Source organism: Prunus persica, chromosome G4 (genome assembly GCF_000346465.2).
Source record: "Prunus persica cultivar Lovell chromosome G4, Prunus_persica_NCBIv2, whole genome shotgun sequence".
NCBI lineage: Eukaryota > Viridiplantae > Streptophyta > Magnoliopsida > Rosales > Rosaceae > Prunus > Prunus persica.
The window spans coordinates 24819306-24837435 of NC_034012.1; the positions used below are offsets into that span (position 1 = coordinate 24819306).

Here is an 18130-nt window from a genome sequence, read left to right on the forward strand (position 1 = left end):
CCACTACTACAAAAAAGCAAAAAAGACGACGGTAAATCACCGTCGTGTATTTGGTTTTTCAATGGTCGTGGAATCCACCGTCATCTTTTCCCTCATAAACCACGACGCTAAATAACCGTCGTTGTTAAACAATACAACGTCATCAAAAAATACAAAACGACGTCTTTGTACTGCAAAAGATCTAAAAAAAGCAATCGATGATGATAATAGACGACCAATTCTCTAAAAAGACCGTCGTTAAAAAGGGAAAATATGACACATATTAAGAGAACAAGGCCGCAAGATAGACATACAACGACGACAATAAAAATACGCCGACGTTAAATATAATTTTCACGACAATAAAAAATATGACGTCTTTAAATACATTAGAAGACGACGTTATTGATACCTACTACGTCGCACATATAAACACAACCGTCGTACAATTAATTTTCCACTTCGATTTTTTGATAAAAGATGACGTGGAAATAGTTGTCAGTGTCATTATTTACGACGTATGTGTTTCTATAGTAGACGTTGAAAAACTAAACAACGTCAGTTACAAATATATGAGAGTCGTATTAAAAAATTTATACGTCCTATTTTCAGAAACAAACAACGACCATAAATATTAGACGTTGTTAAATACAACAACGTCGGAAAACAATAAAAACAGACGTGTTTAGTCTGCTAAAGTTCTACAACGTCTCTTATTTACAAAAAACCGTCGTGAAATAAATTTTCCACTTCGATTTTATCTAAAAAAGATGACGTGGAAATAGTTGTCAGTGTCATTATTTACGACGTATACATTTATATAGTCGACGTTGTATTTATATGTATTCATTACTCACGACGCACTTAATAATATAGACGACGTTGAACGTCTAAACAACGTCGGTTCCAAATAAATGAGAGCCGTATTACAGAACATATAGACGGCGTAGATTATGATGGGAGCCGTATTACAAATAACGTCGTTTAATTGTTATTAGACGGCGGTTATAATGAATTTCCGTCGGAATTAATTTCGTTCCTCTTCGTTTATAAAAGAACTTGCGACGTGGAAAATGTATGATGACGTCGTATTTTTTAACGTTCAGATTACATATCTCGTTTTTTAGACGTCGGTATTATGGGATTGGAGTCGTGTTATTTTGAATTACATGGCGGTTCTTTATCCTTCACCGACGTGATATCCTGAATAATTGCTTCACAATAGCGTCGTGGTTCTTCATTGTTACGTTGCTTTAAGACGTCGGTAAATATGCTGAATAACTGATTCACAATAACGTCGTGTTTTATTTGAACGTAGAAAGTGAAGAAATCACATTACAATATATTACAAAATTAATGTCATACACTGCCAATTACATAAGCATCATTCAATCCATATATCTTCACACCCATCTCGAATATTTTGACCGCCTAACTCACCTACCAGTTCATCAAATGTGTCAACATTTGGCATCCCTCTAGTAAATGGCTCACACTCAATTATCACATCACCTAATACTTCATCACCAATAACATCATTATATTCTCTACTAGGCATTGATAACACTACCGACCAACCACGATGCATCGGGTCGTCAACAAAAAATATTTGTTTGACTTGAGAAGCCAAAACAAATTGGTCATTCCTATGTCCAATTTTACTCAAATCTACAAGGGTAAATCCAAGTTTGTCGACTACAAGACCAGAACTATCTATCCAATCACACCTAAAGACTGGGATTGTAAACTTTTGGTAGTCAAGGTCCCAAATTTCTTGAATGACACCATAGAAACCCATATTTGAGAGAATTGGGTTTTTATCCTTGGCACTAGCAACTTGCATGGTATGTGCAAGTAAATAAACTCCACTATTTTGAGTTGTCCGCACATCATCTTGTGCCTTGATATTGAATTTAATACCTTTAATAAGATAGCTCCTATATAATGGCACTGACATGTTTGGACCAGCTGCTAGCCACCTTAAATTTTCTGATACGCCATGATTGTCTTCCTCAACTTCACTTTGAACCTGCAAATTAATCATATCTTAATTCATCCTAACATATAAATAAGAAGAAAATTAAAAGAGAAATACGTTATTCAACAACATATACCTTGAAGCGTAGCCATTGAATGAAAGTGCTATTGTGCTTATCCTGCAGCCACTTTGTTCTCTTTCTAAATTTTGGATAAGCAGTCTTGATGTGGATCATATGTTGCCTACATGACACGAAAAATTCAAGCATTACGGTCCCAAATATATAAGATAAACATAAGAAATAATTTTAAATGGAAACTTAAAGAATAAAACTCATACGTACTCGATATAAGGTAGGACTTCCTCCGTATTCTCCAAGACATATAGATGTGCTTGATTCAACAGGTCCTGATCAACTACGCTCACTGTGCAACCTGATAATGGCTTTGAAACTCCCATCTTTTGGCTTGAAGGCACTCCAACTGTACTAACATCAGATAAATGCTGAGTACAAAACTCTACCGCTTCTTCAGCTATATACCGCTCAGCAATGCAACCTTCGGGACGAGTACGATTCTGAACATACCCCTTCAGCACTTTCATATATCTTTCAAACGGATACATCCACCTAAAATATACTGGCCCACATAGACGAACTTCTCTGACAAGATGTACTACTAGATGAACCATGATATCAAAGAATGAAGGGGGAAAGTACTTCTCAAGCAAACACAGAGTAACTACTACATCTTCTTCCAACTTATCTAGCTTGGAAACATCAACAGTCTTTGCACATATAGCATTGAAGAAGAAGCACAAACGAGTTATTGCATACCTTGCAGGCTTCTCCAAAACAGAACGAATTGCCACAGGGAGCAATTGTTGCATTAAGGTATGACAATCATGTGATTTAAGGCCAAGAAGTCTTGAATCTTGTACAGATACAAGATTTTTAATATTTGAAGAATAACCTTCAGGGACCTTCATACCATAGAAAGAATTGCAAACCTCTCTCTTCTCTGCTCTTGACAAATTCCAAGGCCCAGGAGGCAAACGAGTACGTCTTTCTCCATACTCGGGTTGCAAATCAGTTTTGACCCCCATGTTCAATAAATCTAATCGAGCAGCAATCCCATCTTTATTTTTTCCAGGGATCTCCAGCAATGTACCAATGATACTATCGCAAACATTCTTCTCAATGTGCATAACATCTAGGGCATGCCTCACAGGAAGGTATTTCCAATACTCGAGATCAAAGAATATTGATTTCTTCTTCCAACAAACTCTGTCACCATTTTCAACCATATGCAGCACTTCTTCTCCGGTTAATGGCTCTGGAGGTATGCCATATTCAGGTTTCCCATTAAAAGCTGCACGTTGCCTCCTATATGGATGATTGATTGGTAACCATTTTCTATGCCCAATGTAACAAATTTTGTGGCCATTTTTCAACCTGTGACTAGGTGTATCATCGCCGCATATTGGACAAGCTTTATATCCTTTAACAACACAACCAGATAAGTTTCCATAGGCGGGGAAATCATTAATTGTCCACATTAATGCAGCTCTGAGTGTAAAGTATTCTCCATTATGTGCATCATACACTCCTCTAATCCCAACCCACAAGGATTTTAAATCATCAATCAAAGGCTCCAAGTAGACGTCTATATCATTTCCGGGTTGTTTAGGACCGGAAATCAATAAGGTTAACATCATGAACTTTCGTTTCATGCACAGCCATGGAGGGAGATTATATGTAACTAAGATAACCGGCCAACAACTATATCTGCTACTTAGAGAACTGTGGGGATTGAATCCATCAGATGAAAGAGCCAATCTCAAGTTTCTCGGCTCATTACCAAACTCAGGCCATTTATCATCAAGAAGTTTCCAAGACGGGGAATCCGCCGGATGAGACATCTGACCGTCAATTGATTTTCTAGCAACATGCCACCAAGTCAAACTCTTAGCTGTCTCATGTGATTGAAACATCCTTTTAAACCTTGGAATTGGGGGAAAATACCACACCACCTTCGCTGGCACACCCTCTTTCAAGATTGCATCTTTGCCTTCCTTCCACCTTGAGATACCACAAGTAGGACAATTAGTTGAATCCTCATACTCCTTCCTATACAAGATGCAATCATTGGGGCATGCGTGCATTTTCTCATAACTCAGCCCCAATGCACACAAAGTCTTTTTAGCCTCATACATGGAGGTTGGTATTGTATTTCCTTCTGGAAGCAAATCGCCTTGAAGTATCAATAATTCTGTAAAACAGACATCACTCATCCCATGTTTTGCCTTCAAATTATACAACTTCACTAATGCCGATAACTTCGTGTACTTTCTACAACCAGGGTACACTGGTTGATCTCCATCCCCAATCACATTGGCAAACTCATACGGATCCGAACCAAAATCACCAAAATCATTATCATCCATATCAATTTCTTCAGACACAAAACTGTACCTACTATGGCCATCATCTTCTTCAACATTTCTGCTAGCATTAGTAGTTGCTTCCCAAGGTTCTCCGTGAAATGTCCAATTCTTATAGCTTTGGTCAATTCCATTAAAGTATAAGTGATCCCTTATAATTCCAACCCCAAACAACTTCAAATTAACACATTTAACACATGGACAACGGATATGTGTTGTAGTTAGAAGATTTTCTACAGCAAAGTTCAAAAATGCTTCCACCCCAAACTCATATGCCTTCGATCTTCTATCCGAGTGCATCCATGACTTATCCATCTCCGACACTATAACCTATTATCTATAATAAAGTGAAAATACAGGCAATGACCATCACTATAGCAGATTATACAATGATCTAATCGCAAGTAATAAACAACAGAGACGACGGGTTTTAATCAAAAACAGACGTATTTGGCATATATAGACGACGGATTTTCAACAGACGTCGTCTATTATACGTAATACAAACGACGGTTTATGAAAAAACCGTCGTGTATAAGTAATACAACGACGGTAGTTTAAAAACACCGTCGTGTAATCGTCGTCGTACGCCTTAAAATTCGTCGTGTCTCAGTTTATTTTCAAGAACACAAAACCCATTAAGAACACAACATATATATGAAACCAAGCAAGAAACCAACATATACATGAAACCAAGCATGAAAACAATAAATCCATTCCCAATTCAACATAACATAGGGTGATTAAAAGATACGACAAAATTAAATCCATTCCCAATTCAACATAACAGATAATGTAATCCATGAACCCATTAAACAGAAAATCCATGAACCCATACCTATAAGCATTGGTGCACTTTGCACCTTCTCCAGAGCGGAAAATGACAAGATCAAATAAAGGTGTTCTTTTGCTGGAAATCATTTGGAAGTTGGTGATGTGTCTTTTTGTGTTGATTTCCAGCAAAAGTACACCTTTATTTGATCTTGTCATGAACCCATTAAACAGAAAATCCATGAACCCATACCTATAAGCACATTATTAACAGATCGCAAAGCATATACCTAAAACCCTTTAACAAAACAACCTAATATCATTCAATGAATTTACAAGGGGAAGATAGGGTTTGTACTTACAGGTTGGACGAGCTCACAGATTCGACGAGCCTGGAGAGTGCAACTTTTAATTAGAGCAGAAGTGAGAGAGCGAAATGTTATGTCGCGTGAAATCTGAAATTTTAGGTTTCAGGGATCAAAGTATAAGACTAAGAGCCAAATCTAAAAAAATTTAGGTCGCGCGAAAATTTTTAGAGCGCGCGCGTTATAAAACGTCGAAAGAAAAACCAAGGCGAAATTCTACAAGTACCGACGTAAATTTAATATTCCACGACGGAAACTTCATTTTTCGGATTAAGAACGTAAGGCCGTTCATTTTTCGGATTAATTTTAAATTTATTTTGAATTTTTTATATAACGACGACTGAAAAACCACGTCGGTGTTAAGAAATTAAAGACGTTGTAAATTATATAAACCGACTTACATATTAAAATAACGTCGTTTAAAGCGTAAACCATGTCGTATGTTTTACTGTACGACGTAAAATATGTATTCCACGACCCAACCACCGTCGTTAAAAATTAATACACTAAACCCATAAAATTAAATTATACAATTTAAAAAATTAAGTTTATAAAAGGTTTTATGGTTTTAAAGCCTAACATATAACATAGACTACCCAAAAATTATACTTTAAAAATAAACCCCAATAAATAACAACACTAATCTCTAAACCCTAGACTCTAAACCCTAAACCATTAAACTAGAAGTGATTTTATGACTCATCAAAACAATTTTGTTTTGGATGGTCATTTTAAATTTTTGTTATTCAAAATGAATTTTTTCAAGATTTATGTGGAAGAAAATATATCAATGACTTCATAGGAGTTGACTTTTCAATTTTCTGATTTATTTTATATTTATTTTGAATATTTTGATATAAAAATAATAAAATATTCTTACCATACAACAAACCACGTCGGTGTTAAATAAATTGTAGACGTTGTAAATTGTAATAGACTACTAAGTCGTTAAAATGACGTCGTTAAAATGAGAAACCACGTCGGTGTTAAGAAATTAAAAACGTTGTAAATTATATAAACCGACTTACATATTAAAATGACGTCGTTTAAAGCGTAAACCATGTCGTATGTTTTACTGTACGACGTAAAATATGTATTCCACGACCCAACCACCGTCGTTAAAAATTAATACCCTAAACCCATAAAATTAAATTATACAATTTAAAAAATTAAGTTTATAAAAGGTTTTATGGTTTTAAAGCCTAACATATACCCTAGACTACCCAAAAATTATACTTTAAAAATAAACCCCAATAAATAACAACCCTAATCTCTAAACCCTAGACTCTAAACCCTAAACCATAAAACTAGAAGTGATTTTATGACTCATCAAAACAATTTTGTTTTGGATGGTCATTTTAAATTTTTGTTATTCAAAATGAATTTTTTCAAGGTTTATGTGGAAGAAAATATATCAATGACTTCATAGGAGTTGACTTTTCAATTTTCTGATTTATTTTATATTTATTTTGAATATTTTGATATAAAAATAATAAAATATTCTTACCATACAACAAACCACGTCGGTGTTAAATAAATTGTAGACGTTGTAAATTGTAATAGACTACTAAGTCGTTAAAATGACGTCGTTAAAATGAGAAACCATGGCGGCTATTTAACTATACGACGTAAAATATATATTTTACGACTTAACCGCAGTCGTTACATAAACGTCGTCGATTATACCCTGAACCCTTAAGAAATTGAAGATATTGTAAACCATTAACGACTCAATTGTTCAAAGAACGTCGTCTAACTATTTTTTTACGTCGTATTTGTTTAAAACACGCAACAACAAAATACGACGGTTATTGACTTTATTAGGTCGTTGGAAAAGTATTACACGTCGGTTAAGCAATTTGTATGTTTGTTTTTTTTTTAATTTAAGAAAACCTCAACAAATTTTTACATTACATATTATAGAGAAAATTGGTACATTATACATAAATATCAAGTGTTCAATAATTGCCCTGTTTAATAATTTGGAAAACAAACTCTGCCCATTCATTCCGGACTTCATCAATGGCTTCTTGGGGGTATGAAGCTTCCTGGTTTCCCTTGGCATACTGCATAAACAATGACTATTAGGGTTTATAAATAAAAAGAAATTCAATCACAGAAGACGATATTTTTCATAACCGACGTAGTATATCCATTCAACGACGTTAATTTTACACGACCGTCGTTGATAATACAAAAAACGACGTGAAATGTATGAAGGTAATTTCTTCTTACCTTATTCTCAAACCCCAAGGAAGGATCCATGATGATGTCCCTCATGAAGCGCATTACATAATACCCGCATTCGACATTGCTGGGTTGCTTTGGTGTGCCTGAGAGAGTTTTCCAAATTACATTTTTACGTCCTGCTCGGGCTATGTGGGTATTATATATTTTTAAAGCACTGTTCACGATGTTTTTGGCCTCTTCATCGACCACACGATTTCCTGGCAGAGGATCCAGAAAATAGACGGTTTCTCTCTTTGCTCTTACAATCAGCAAAATCCAATGACGGCTGCACAAAATTAATATAAAAACGACGGTTATTTACAAAAACGACGTATTATAGTATTTCATACGACGAAATAAAGTAGATAACGACGACATTATATATTTATCACGACGATAAATAAATACCGACGTGGTTAGTAGTTTCAAACGACTAAATAAAATAAAACACCGACGTGGTTAGTTTATAAGCTGTCATTTATTGAAAATCATAAAAACAAAATCCTAAGGAGACTAACCCTGGATTGTAAGGCATCATGAAAATCTGTTCACCGTCTGTCTTCTGAAGTCGAGCTGCTACCAGTCGTGATCTTTCAGTTATTGTGCCAGAGTTGGCACTAACTGTAGCAGGGTCAATAAAGCCAACCATGCTGCACATATTGGCTTGTTTCAAAACATCGTGTAAGTACCTAAATACATAAAATAATATAAACAAGTCAGCAAAAACAAACATGACGGTTATGTATAAAAAAACGACGTATTATAATATTTCACACGACGTACTGAAATAGATAAGGACGTTATAATATATTTATCACGACGGTAGTTAGTTAAGACGACACAATATATAAACCAACGAGTTATTATCTTAGAAGTACAAACCTCATATATACAGCCAATACAGTAGCTCCAATTTCTTCCATGCCTGCAAATTGTGTAATATCTTCAGGCAGGAGGAAGGTATCGCGCTCACCACCAAACACCTCCTTATCAATTGTAAATTGGAGTGTCTTATCCTCAGGCAGGAGTGTCGTTTCCACAAAACGACAAAGGGTTTTTAAAGAAGATGGCGCCTCCATATTTGAATAAGCACCAACTTCAATAACCTGTTTAAAGAAATAAAAAAAATGACGTGGTAATTCAATAAAGACGACGGTTTAAGTAATAAAACGTCGTCTTAAAAGTATTTAAACGACGGTGAAAAAACTGTCGTGGTAATTCAATAAAGACGACGGTTTTATGAATAAAGCGTCGTCTGAAACCATTTAAACGACGGTGCAAAAACCGTCGTTTAAATATTTTATTACGTCTTAAAAAAATTCCGCCGTCTAAGTTTTAAACAAACGACGGATTAAATAAAAATATCGACGTCTGAAATTTTGAAAAACAAATAAAAAAGGCAAAGTTATGTGAACATACCTTGTCGTCATGCTTTTCTTCATCTTCTTTCTCCTTTTCTTCTTCCTTCTCTTCATCTCTTTTTTCTTCTTCCTTCTCTTCATCTGGCTGATGTTTCCCCATTTTGGCTGTATCATCCTCCAAATGTAGGGATCTCACATCACCTCCAGAGCAGCTAGCTTTGTCAGACATTGGATTTTTGGGGCTTTGGCTAATTCTTGGTTTAAGCATGCTTGGATCAAAATTGGGAATTAATTGGGAAAGCTGACTCAGGAAATGCTCCCTCTCAGCCTCTACCAATTGTTTTGTCCTAGCCTCCATCCTTAAGGCCTCTTCCCTTGCCTTAGCCTCCATCTTTTTAGTCTCTTCTTGAAGGAGAACTCTTAAACTCTCCTTCAAACGGTCGTCAAAGCTCACCCTCTGTGGTTTGGGCAAATTGAAATATTGCCTTGGGGAAACACCAGCACCAACTCCCCTCACCCTGCCTGGATGCTCGGGGCCCAAAGCCATGGTCAGCACATCATTGCTGCCATCTACTCTGACTTTGCCTTCCGAGACTTGTTTCTGCAATTCATCCTAAAACAAAGATAAACAAAAAAACACACGACGGTTATTTATGTACAAACGACGTATTATATAATTTCACACGACGCAATAACGTATAAACCGACGTTATTATAACTTATCACGACGGTAGTTATACCGACGTGGTTATTTATTTAAAACGACGAAATGAATAAACAACCGACGTCTTATGCTATAATTAAAGATAACAGAGTAGTGATTCCTATTTAGACCGTTAACGACGTTTTTAAAAAATTTTCGACGTGGTAATATCATTCACACGACGCGAAAATGAACCACCGACGTCTTATGCTGTAATTACAGAAAACATAGTAGTGATTCCTATTTAGACCTTTAACGACGTTTTTAAAAACTTTTCGACGTGGTAATATCATTCACACGACGAAAAATATAACATACGACGTAATAAGAATAATTCACAGTTTAATAAAAATTTAAAACAGAGTGATAGTAGGCTTACAATTAATTTTGCTTTCTCTGCCACCTTTGGATCAGGGATGTTACCATGTTTGTCCTGTCTAGCTCTCTTCCATAAGGTAGATCGATCAATTTCTACCCCAGGCATGGTTTCCTCCAATTGATCCTCCAATCCAGCATATCCTTTTCGAGACAATCGATGATTGTACTCGAGTTTCTCCCTAATCTGTGCATGTTGAGAATGCACAGACTCAAAATCTTTGGATAGCCTTGAAGCTACAAAGGCATCCCATTGTGCTTTCTCTATGAATTTATATGTTTCAGGGGGTTGGCTTAATTTCTCCCTGTCATTGGTGTATGGAAGGATATAATGCCTCGTTAGTGTAGACTTGAAATCCTTCCATTTCTTGGAAGCAGAAGCTAAAACAGAGGTCTTGCCCCCTTGGCCTACGACAAAAGCCATGTCAACTGCTTCCCAAATCTGCTCCTTTATATCCTTGGGGATTTGGGACCATTTCTTGTCCACAAGTGGGATCCTGGAGCGTGCCAACACACCAATATACGACTGCATCTCAATATGTGCTTGGCCAACACCTTTCCCCCTTTTATTGTACTCAACAATTGGCCTCAGTTTCTGAAGCTTTCTCTTCACAACACGAGGCATTGTGCTCATACCTCGACCAGTCTTTGAATCATCTGAGATTGTTGTCTGGCTGGTTTGTTCTGTCTCAGCAGATGATGAAGCAAACTTCATCTTCTTCGAAGACTTCATCTCCTTCGAAGACTTATCTTGAGGAGCTACCATTCCAAGCTTCTTGGAGCCAGAATCCTTAGTTTGTTGTTGAGAAACCATTTTAACAGACAAAACTGCAAGTGAAAATATTTCAGGAAAACATTAAGAACACAAACGACGGTATTAAAAAAATACGACGTATGATATGATTTTAGACGACGCAATGAAATAATCTCAGACGTAATAAGTATGATATGATTTTAGACGACGCAATGAAATAATCTCAGACGTAATAAATGTTTAAAACCATTATTTATATAACGTCGTGGTATATATGTTCACACGACGTCAATAGTAATACACCGTCGTGGTAAACTATTATTTATATTTTATCGTCTATATTAGATACCAACCCTAGTTTCTTTTTCTTTATATTTTATCAAATAAGGGAAAAACAAAAACCATTGTTCAGCGAAATCAAACCTGCAATTAAACAAGCATATAAAAAAAGACTATTATTTTAAAAACAACTTTGTCAATTTTCAGACGACGCTAGAACAACTTACGAACCGTCGTGGTCTACCGTCGTCTTATTTAGTTGAGGTAGTTGTCTTCAAAGTTGGAAACTTTCCCTCTTTGTCTGTATATTTTATCAAACTTGGAAAGAAGTAAAATGATTTTGGCCAGAAAAAAGGTAAAAAGATTTTTCAAACAAAAAACGTATGAGCATGCAAAACAGTAACCAAAATAGTGAAAATGAAAGCTTACCTTTTGCGTGCAATGAAAGCAAGAGGAAGATGATCGATGTTTAAGTTCAGAGACGACGAAGAAGACGAGAGGAAGACGATGAGAAACTCTGACAATGCTCTGACAAGGAAAAAAGACGAAAAGGTTTCTCTGGGAGATTGAAATTTTTAATCGGGTTTGGAAACAGTGCATGTGTAAGTCGAAAAGTTGCTTACATATAAAACCATTTCAAAAAAATAATACGGCGGTTACATTTAACTACGTCGTTTTTAACTAAAACGACGCAATATTTTTCATTCGACGTGGAATCATTTCATTTAACGTCGTTAGGTTTAATATAACCGACGTGGATTTTAATTTTTAAATTATGAATAGAATTTTTTTTCCCGTGACCTTTCAGTTTATTTTTCAATTACAGTGCGTTATAAATAGAGTTTTTTTTCCGGAGGAAATTTAAAACGAAGGAAATTAATATTCTGCAATATGTAAAGTTTCTTTTTTGGATGACAGATTTAAATAAAATAAGAATATAAAAACAACAAATGTGTAAGTCAAGTAGACGAAAAGTTGCTTACATATAAAACCATTTCAAAAAAATAATATGGCGGTTACATATAACTACGACGTATAAATTACAAAATACGACGGTACATTTAACTTCGGACGTGGTAAATAAATACGACAGTAGTTTGTAGGTACCGTCGTAGTAAACTCAAAAATTAAAGTACATAAGTAATAACTCGCGTCATGGTATATTATTTAACACGTCGTTTTTATTAATTTACCGACGTGGATTTCTGTAATATACGTCGATCATACCGACGTTGATTTTACAATTTAAACGGCGGTTTTTTTGTAAGGACCGCCGTTGGTTTTAAAAATTTATTCTATAAATTTGTCGCTTTCATTCATTTTCGGTTTACATTTAAGGTTCCAAGTTCTTCCTCTCTCAGTCTCTCATGTCTCAAAGATAATAATTTGGATGTTTTCTCAAAGAGAAATTGAGCTTACTCGCATCAAATATATGTCCACAAGAAGAAGCTTGTCAACTAGCCTTCTCACTTCCTTGATCAAGCCTGATAGGACACTTAGTGCTTCTGAATACTCCTTGCTTTCCATCAAAAGAGATGCAAGCCTGGCCTCCACTCGCTGTCGAAGGAAAGTTCGCTTCTCAGGGAAATCTGAAGATCAGATGTGCCTGATCCTCTGCTTGATTTTCTTGCCTAAGAAGATCCGTCGGATTTATTGTGATAGCCTCTTCCTTTATCCGTAGAGCTTCAGAAGAAGAAGATGGGTTTCAAGAATGCGATAAAGAATAGAAATGGCTTCAGATGGCCTCTAAAGCATGAGCAATTGAATCAGTAGTTTCTGGGAGATATGATGAAGACATTGTCAATGCTTTGAACTACACAAGTCCTGCAGAAAGATATGTTAAAGAAACTGAAACAACGGCGGTTTTCTGTTCTACCGTCGTCTTTTCTCGTCGTCTATATTAAGTTACGATGGCGGTAGATTTATAATTACCGACGTAGATTATTTTGTTAAACGTCGTTAAGTGTACTACAACCGACGTGGATTTTAATTTTAAATTATAAATGGAGTTTTTTTTCCCGTATTCTTTCAGTTTTAGTTTTCAATTCCAAAGCGTGATAAATAGATTTTTCTTTCCCGAGGAAATTTAAAATGAGGGAAATTAATGTTCTAGAATTTGTAAACTAACACGACGCAATATTTGCAAATCTGTGTCATCTGTTAAGATTATGATGTGGAACAGAGTTCCATCTGGTAAGATTTCGTAACCCTTGGGATCTCAGACAAAACTGATTATGTCGGCGGTGTTCTATATAAACCGTCGTGGTTATTTCAATTCTTGTCATTAAGTAGATCTACCGACGTAGGATAAGAAAATCAAAGAAAAAAATTGTTAACAAAAATTCTTATTAAGACGACCGTTAAAATTAAAGGTACGACGTATAAAATGAATAAATACGACGATAAATTTTATTGTACGATTTAAAGATAACGTAGTAGAACTATACGAGAATGACGTCGATATATTTATATTTTCCGTCGTTGTAAATTAATTTAATACGGCGATATTTTGTATTTTAAAGCCGTGGATTTGTTTGTAATTATACGGCGTCTTATACGAAAACCTCGTCGTGTTATTTTATGAGTAAAAACGGCAGTTTTTATTGAAATCGTCGTCTTTACTTTCTACGTCGGTCGATTCATAACTTCTGCCGTTCTTTGTTGGCATTGATTTTACACTGAGGAAATCTGTTTCAAATAGACGTCGGTTGTTTAATTATGTACGTCGTTGTTTTTGAACAGCCATTTGAAACTCCATTTTTTAGTTGTCTAAGGTTGTATTACACGACGGTGTTTTTAGAACCGTCGTCTTTTTATAAACCACGACGGTTTTCACTTAGACCGTCGTTGTTTTCTGGTCGTCTTTTTCACTTTTTGTAGTAGTGCACGTGAGCGAGAAAAGTGCTGTGAAGAACGAGGAGTGGCGGCATAAGCATGAAACGGTTCCGTAGGTCCAGAGGAATTGGATCGGAGTTTGCGCTTCAGAAGAGCAGCTTCACGACCGAGAAGGTAACCGTGAAGTTCATCAGAGGAAACTTTTTCCCGACGAGTTTCAATAGAAGTGACGAAGGAATCGTACTCTTCAGAGAGACCGGCAAGAATGTAAGCCACCAAATCATCATCAGTTAGAGGATGACCAGCATCACCCAAGCCATCAGCAATTTCCTTCATCTGTTGCAGATAGGAAACCATAGACAGATCCCCTTTGACAAGATTCTGAAGACGCTGACGAAGATGATGAACATTTGCACGAGAGACTCCAGCAAAACGTTTTTCCAACATCTCCCAGAGATCACGAGAATACTCAATGCCAACCGTATGAGATAGCAAATCCGTCGAGAGAGTAGAGATGATCCAGATCATGAGTGATTGATCCTTATCATACCACAGATCGAAGGCGGGATTATCAACAATGCAACCAGCATCGTTAACAATTGTCTTCGACGGCCGCAGATCAGCACCGGTAAGAAGGCCAAGGAGCTTGTATTTGCGAAGAACAGGAAGAAAAAGATTCTTCCACAACAAATAATTGCCAGCTTGAAGCTTGATCGGAACCATGCCTGCGATGTTTTGAACAGTAACAGTCGCAAAAGCAGGGATTGAAGACGATGTGAGAGAGACAGAAGCCGCAGAAGAAGAAGAATTGGTCTCAGAAGCCATGGAAATCAGAGAATTAGAGCGGAAGAAACTGTTTGGTTGATGAGAAAAGCACTGTTTGGTAGGTGAGAAAATCACAGGTTGGAAGAAAAGGGAGAGAGGATCGAATAGGCGTATGATACCATAAAGGAATTTATGATTCTCATTAATTAATTGAGAAAAGATTACAAAAGAATATATAACACCTGTCTACTCTATACAACAGATAAAGCCACCTGTACAGGCTGTTACAACAGCTCTAACTAATTACTTACAAGAGTAACTAATAACAAACTAATCTAATCAGCTAACTACTCTCTTTAGTATTTACCCCTAAAATTTGGTTACATTTAACAGAAAATGTAACGGTTGGATCAAATGAGCGATTAAAATAGAGTTTATGTGCCATTTGGACTAATAATTTAATTTAGGGACCAAAATATAAATCGCATACAAGTTTGAAGACCATTTTCGCAATTTACCCATACTATTTTGTCCTACGTATATGGATCACAATATTTATCAATATGCATAGTTCAGGTTAGGAAACGACAAAAAGTTGATATGACTAGGAGCTTAAAAAATTAATGAAGAGTGGATGCATTAACAAGGGTGGACCATGTAGATGTGGACATCAAAAATAAAAACAAAAACAAAATTGAATATATGAAATGTGACGGACGTGGTGTTCATTTTTAGTTTTTCTAATAATATCTTACGGAAATCATAGTCTAAAATACTTTAAGTTATTCTAACATACGAAAAGATTAATGGGTCTAGTCTAGTGAAAAAGAGTATTAACTTACAGATCAGTGGTTTCATATTCAAACCCTTATAACACCTTGATAGTGTGTGTGTGAAAAACTCCATCTCTTTTGTAGTTTACATTATCGCTTATATTGCAAAATTATATATATACAAAAGAGAGTATTAATTAGTTATTATTGTTTGTTAATTCATGAAAATGAATGGTGACGATGAATAGGTAGGACCAAGGGTGAAGAAGGACAGGGAGAGATTTCCACCAAATAACGTACTTCTGGTGTTAGCAGGAGCCGGGTTGCTGTGGATGGGATGGGCAGGTTTCAACGGGGGAGATCCGTACGCGGCAAACACGGACTCATCCATGGCCGTCCTCAACACCAACATCTGCGCCGCCACGAGCTTCTTGGTTTGGACTTGGCTCGATGTCATCTTCTTTGAGAAGCCTTCCGTCATTGGAGCTGTCCAAGGAATGATCATTGGCCTCGTCTGCATTACTCCTGCTGCAGGTACGTATTACGTAAGTTCTCAAGTTGACTTTTTTCCAGAGTTAAGCAAAGTTGAATTATATGCCTATGGGTTTAATCTAGTGAAAAAGGAACTTGATTTGTAAAACAATGAGAGTATATGTGAGAAAACTCCCCTCCTTTTCAAAATTTGACCCAAAAAAATACAAAGCAAAGTTGACTTATATTTATCATCCCAATTAATAAAAACAAAATTAATATACTTACTTACTCGTCACAAAACACATTGCCTTTCATTAATTAATCCAGAAAAATTAAGTTTATTTGACTTTTGACTACTTATATTTACGTTCTCTCACAGACCACGTTCTAGTTCTATTTAGTATCCTACTTGGATCCAATTTTATAAACTCAAAAACAAATTTTGAAGTTTAAAACCCCAAAAACCCGTTTGATATGCCCCTTTTTAAAAACTCAAACTCAAGAAAAATTCAAAAACACTCCTTTATTAAAAACAAAAAAAGTGAGGTTTTATAGTTTTTTTCTCTCTCCTCCCTCTCTCTCCTTCCTCTCCCGTCACTCCTTCTCTCTCCTCCCTCTCCCTGTCTCTTTCTCTCTCCTTCCACTCGTCTCTCTCTCTCTCTCTCTCTCTCTCTCTCTCTCTCTCTCTCTCTCCCTCCTTTTCTTTTGGAGATTTCAATTTGGGAATTTAGGGTTTCTAATTTTAATTTTAATTTTTTTAGATCTTAAAAATAGTTTGGAGTTCAATACCAAAAAAGTTTTTAAATCTTAAAATCACCATTTGAAAACTCATATTTTTAAAAAGAATCATAATTTTTGAATTTATTTTTTTGAGTAGGATACCAAACAAGGCCAATTTCCTAAAAAAATTCTCATATGGTTCTCTAACGTTTTCTCTAAATATATTTGCATCTCTTTATATATATTATTTAGCCAGTTTTTAACAGGAGAGGTGACTCATGGCATGTTGTGTTGACCGTGCACAATCATTTAATTAACCATATTAACTAGCTAGCTTTTATTTTAGTTTTGTTTGTTCATAGACTGATACAATATTATTGTTTAAATATGTAAATTATTTAGGTCTTGTTCAAGGATGGGCCGCTATAGTGATGGGAGTTATGTCAGGCAGTGTGCCATGGTTCACCATGATGATAGTGGACAAGAGGTGGAAACTGCTATCCGCAGTTGACGACACCCTTGGTGTACTTCACACCCACGCCGTGGCCGGGTTTCTTGGCGGCGTTTTAACGGGGCTTTTCGCTGAGCCTGAACTATGTGCACCTATTTATCATTGGATGGAATATTGTGGTCACCTACATTATTTGCCTAGTCTTACGGTGTATAGTTCCGTTGCGCATGCCGGAGGAACAGTTACTGATTGGGGATGACGCAGTGCATGGAGAAGAGGCATATGCATTGTGGGGTGATGGGGAGAAGTATGATGTTACTAGGCATGAGCTTTACTCCGACGATACGTCACACGCTCAAAAATATCCATCCAGTGGTGCCACTCAGGTGGTCTAACTCAAAGTTATATATTATTTATGTTAATAATCTGTTCCAAAAAGAAAAAAGAAAAAAAAAAGGCCAAAAATGAAAAGAAGAAAAAACGCAGTACGAAAAATAGGTGTTATTGTCAATTATTATCTTATTTTCTGGTGATCTTTTCAATGTTCACTAGTAAAAAAAACCCCTTGCGCGACCAAATTTTGCGCGACGAAAAATTATTCGTCGCTCAAAGTTACTTTGCGCGACGAAACTTGAAATTTCGTCGCTCAAAGTCTTGCGCGACCAAATTTTGCGCGACGAAAAATAATTCGTCGCGCAAAATCACTTCGCGCGACAAACTTTTGCGCGACGACAATACATCGTCGCTCAAAGTCTTGCGCGACCAATTTTGCGCGACGAAAAATAATTCGTCGCTCAAAGTGACTTTGCGCGACGAAAAGTAAACTTCGTCGTGCAAAGTCCTTACAAAAATAAATAGAATAAAAAAATTATTTTT

At 36.2% G+C, this 18130-nt stretch overlaps 1 pseudogene; it reads left to right on the top strand.

Annotated features, from left to right (window-relative positions):
- LOC18781143 overlaps positions 1–17649 on the top strand; it is a 24885-nt pseudogene extending 7236 nt beyond the window's left edge.